Here is a 4913-nt window from a genome sequence, read left to right as displayed (position 1 = left end):
ACGAAAGCTGGTGATGATGCGATAGTGATCGGTGTAAAATAAACACAAAGTTAGAGCTTGTGTACGGCAATGTCCAAACCACAGGAAGTTCCCTACAACATGAGAAACATGAATACTTGGCTAGTCCCCTTTCCGCGTAGGAATAACGGTTTCAATAGGCTAGAACATAGCTTGCCAGCATTATTAAACACATTTAACAACACAGACATAGATATAAGAACAACAACAAAACCAGCACTCGCTAGATATTTTAGAAGTTTAAACTCCGATTCATAGCCAGGGCCATTTTTTCGTACACCTCATTAGGAATGTACCTCACGAAGTAGTCAATTGGTGCCCACGAACAGCGTTGCTGTCAATGTTGTCTCCAAAGTCAGGGACCCAAGTTGTAATCTCACTGCATGCAAAAAATACGCGCCAATTAAATTTCGCAAAAATCAATGCCAGTATTTATGTTATAAATAACTAATGTCATCATGACACATTTTGTACACACATTGTTAATAATTTCTTCCTTACCCTTGATGGCGTTTTCCATTCTTCTCAGCTCTTCCAGTGCCTGATGTGGAGGGACCTTCGTCATCGCTGGTTTCGTCAGTGCCTTCATCCTCAAGTGGTGCACTGAAGTTTGGATCGACAATAGTGTCGTCGTCGCTGTCCGATAGGTCAATGTCTGATGTGTTGGCTTGTGCGATTCTTTGTAAAACTGCTTCCGCCGTCTCATCAGAAACGTGAGGCCTGTCTCCTACAACAAAAAAGACGTTATTTCGTCCCCAGTCGTTAAATACCAGCAGTATTCGTTTACAGTTATTGCGAAAGCCATTTTAAAAAACGCGGTCAAAATAACCGGGCTGAGTCCCAGCGTCCAATGTATTGGACACGTGAAATCAAATTGAAAGCACAGAAAAGTTAGGTCATGTAGAGTTACAATTATAATATCTACATGTCTTCTGTTCTATTTTTGTTGATATCCAACAAAATCTACGCGTTCAAAGTAGGTAAGAATTGCAGAAACAACACTTACTTCTCCGGCAGGTGTCATAGAACGCCGCGCCGCTGAACGCCGCCATTTTCGAAGTGTTTTGGCGGGAAAGTGAGCAGTTTAATTTCAAAAAATGCGCACAGATGGCGCCACCAGTTGTCCTATGTATTGGACAAGCGGGCTTTATGAAGATGAATCTTTCGGCGCGGGAGTACTGGCTTAAAAGTTAATGTCCAATATATTGGACAAATTGCCATAGACGGGTCTCAGGAGGATGCTTGATCATTATGTGCATGTATTATTATATTTTTTGTACTGTACTGAACAACCTATGCATAAAATGAACATTTTATGATCTGTAAGTAGAGCTTGTAACTTTGTCATATTATTAGTAAGAACATTAATTACATTTTACAGTTCTCCCTATTTCAGCTATGTTCCTTCGCAACGTTTAACTACTGTACGGTTGTTGCCGCTGTACGATCCCATAAAAGGGGGCAAGGGCCTTTGTCAAGCTGCTTAGAGAGCAGCTTTTAGCCCTTGTCCTCGCATTTTTTTCTGTACCGGGAGGAATGCGGAATAAAGTTATTGGGATTGTGGTTCACTTATAGTAGTGTTGGCAACGTAAAAGATGGACCACAATTAAAAAATGTTGAGCAACAGAGGACGAAGACATAGAATGGGAAATGAACAACACCTGCGCCCTCGCTATACGTCTCTGTGCTGCTCTGCATTTGCTTGTCGAATATGCACCAAAAAGACCAACAAGCCACACTATATTGGTTTAAAGCTAGTTCCATGAGAATCTGAAATAGTATCAATCACAAAAGAAAGGTTACTCTAAGGTTCATTTTTATGTTTTCCTCATTCCTGCCGACGGCAGAAGTTACGCACGGGCGATATATACGTTATTTTGATTTTTACCAGAAACCACACCGTTCAGCGGTGGACTCCACGAACTAGTATAAAAAGTTAAGCTGCGGATTAGTTTGGCTAAGCGCAATTATACATCAAGTAGCATTACTTAGCACTCATTTAGCTCAGGTTTTCTTGGTTTAGCTCTGCTCCTCTTACGAATGAGACCAAATTCTATTCTTCAGTGCATGTTTTTCAGGGGAGATGAAGACGATGACATCGGAAGTGTAGAGTGAAAGTGTGAGAGCTTAGCACGTCAAGAAACCGGCTGGCAGGATAGCGCAGTTTACATCGAAGTTCATCTTAAAAAGCGAAACCCTTTCAAGGCTCAAGGTGGCGTTTGTGTCCGACCACTGTATGTGACACCCGGGAATACCCGCTACATGAACAAAATCTGTCTACACCGGGAATCGAGCCACTGTATCTCCAATTACCAGCTGGATTCTTGAAAAACCGATCGTAATTTTCCTTCTCTAGTAGCGATTACAATGTCTTTGCCATTAGTGATAATGACAATGATGATAATAGCTATGATAATGACGCTGTAATTAGTGATGATGATAATGATAGTGGAAGTGATGAAAATTGCAGTGCATGTAGTTGATAATGATGATATCAGCGCTAGTAATGATGATCATGGGGTGGTAGGGATGGCGCTGACGAGGCAGTTGGGGAAAACATTCCTGTAAAGCGAATTTCGCCATTTCCTGTCTTAAGCGGACTTAAGCGCAGTTATTTAATTTTTGTCTCGGCCTGGGCCTGAAACTCACTGGCGGAGAATGATGCTTCAGAGCCTTTTCGACGGTATAACGAATGTGGATATCATCGAGGTGGCTGTGATGCTTTCTGCGTTTCTAATAGTAATGATTCTTGCTTTCTAATAGTAATGATTCTGCATTAAAATGATTGGCAGCGTACTCTGCCCTCGGCTTACTGTTTTGCGAGTACTTCATCGGCGCACTAGAGGTCGACCTCATAGTTTTTTTTTTTTTATGAATATATCGGAAATATTAAAACCATCGACGACATACTGCAGTCATGCCGTGACCTTGGTGACGGGGGACCCGTTCAACAGATTCTTGCTTCATATTTCTTATGGTGCATGCCAGAAATTTTCTGATGTCGTCCATGGAGCATTGTTTTAAAAAAATAAAAATAAAACCTTAGTGGCACTGCTGCGGTGATTTTGTATTTTGGCGAGATGGAAGAGCACAGAGGTATCATCCAATTATTTTCTCGCGAACAGCAGCTCGAAAAGAGGCTAGGTTTGTGTGCAGAAACTGAGGATTGGCAAGCGGGTCACAGCGTTGATGGTCTTGTGTTTGTGGCATTTTCAGAGAGACAACCTCTTTTTATAAGGTAAGTAGTCATAACTGAAGGATTGTAGTGTGACAGTCGTAGCTGTATCATTGTAATTGTAGCCGCATTGTTGTGATCGCGAACGCGCAACTGCGTCCGTGAAATTGTACTCCCTCGTATCTAAGCTTTAAATGAAGCGTCGACATTTTAGTTTTGCCGCCTGCCTACTTATTCAGACAGTTGCGTTTTCATGGCGCGCAAAGTAAAACAGCAAACTGAGGGGAGTCCAGCTGGGAGAAAAAAGCGCATTTAAAGATGTAAGAACCAAAGGCTTAAAGGAATTAAGTGGTGCCTTTGAGCCATGCATGGGGTTCTAGCTTCTTCCTCCGATGGTATCCGGCAGGTCAGATTTTGAACATGCGCGTGTGCACGCTCACTGCCATGGAGACAGGCATGACCTGGTACTGAAACAGTGTGAGCAATTGCTTGTATATATATACAGTGCTGTCAAATGTGTCTTCGCTGTGTGGAGGAATTTCCCGGTGGATATGCTCGGAATGCTCCCTGTGAGTCGGTCATGACGGTTTCCATGCCGTCGGCATCATGGAGTATTTTCCTTCATGTTCAGTAGAGTACCTTCCTCTTCAGTACAGATTTTATCAACGTGATAAGTAAAACGCCAAGTGACGTCAGCAGGGGCTCTACAAAAAGGGAGCACCAGCATGAGCGAAGCCAGAAAGCAGCCTGGCTGCCGTCCAATAAAGTACGTAGCAGCCTTCATAGTGCTTCTTATTCTTTGCAACCCGCAAACACCACAACTGCCGACGAGGATGGGGTACGCAAGGCAAGACGCAGGGATGAAGCGCTGAAGATTGGAAAACCAAGCACCAAGGCACCGTTCTTAGGAGCAGAATTGGACGCAAACCGCATCTACGACAAAAGGCGACGAATCTTCCCAAATGGCAGCCTCCTGTCAAATTGTTCAAGTAGAAGTCTCGACGAAACAGTGGGTGACTGGCTATTTCACGAAGAAAGCTTGATTTCTTTTTTTTTTCTTTTTTTGCAATGAACAAAGTTCCCGAAGACCTCAAGGTGATTCTTTGCTTAGCGTCATTGGGCCAAAGTTGTACAGCCTCCTGAGGTCTTTGACCGCACCAGATAAGAGATCGGAAAAGACGTTCGACAGAACTACCAGAATTGCTTCGCAATCCCTTAAGCCCGAGAGTTTCGGTGATTAGAGAGCGAGCAAAATTTCACACAAGGTACAGACTGCAAAATAAAAGTATCGCAGATTATGTAGCACAGCTTCGAAAACTGGCTCAGACCTGTGAATTCGGTACCTTTTTGGACGAATCGCTGCACGACAGGTTTCTGTGCGGGTTATTCCGCCTCGACATTCAGCGATACTTATTTGCAGAAAGTAAAACGCTCAAATTTCAAAAAGCTGTTGAGCGCGCACTTGCTCTGGAAGAAGCTAAGAAGAGCGTTCAAGAAGCGCACGCGAAGGAAGTTGTCGACTTTCACAAAATGAGAACCGATGAGCCAGCGAAAAGGAAGCGGTCTTTTGAGTGCTATCACTGCGTCTCCGACAAGCATTTTTCCGCACCTTTCCGAACCTTGCAGATAAGTGCATGAACTTCGGCAAAAAAGGCCACGTTCAGCGCGCCTGCCGCAGTCCCAAGCAAAAGCCGACAAGTTCAATGAAGTGGATACGCAC

The 4913-nt window shown here is 43.6% G+C and overlaps 1 pseudogene; it reads right to left on the bottom strand.

Annotated features, from left to right (window-relative positions):
- Nucleotides 1–250: 250 nt before the first annotated feature.
- Nucleotides 251–1070, bottom strand: LOC146191677 (uncharacterized; annotated as a pseudogene).
- Nucleotides 1071–4913: the final 3843 nt, after the last annotated feature.

This window comes from Amblyomma maculatum, chromosome 4 (assembly GCF_055883805.1).
Source record: "Amblyomma maculatum isolate TAMU_Amacu chromosome 4, ASM5588380v1, whole genome shotgun sequence".
Taxonomy (NCBI): domain Eukaryota; kingdom Metazoa; phylum Arthropoda; class Arachnida; order Ixodida; family Ixodidae; genus Amblyomma; species Amblyomma maculatum.
Note: the sequence above shows the minus strand (reverse complement) of the source record. Positions and strands in the feature narration are given on the sequence as shown.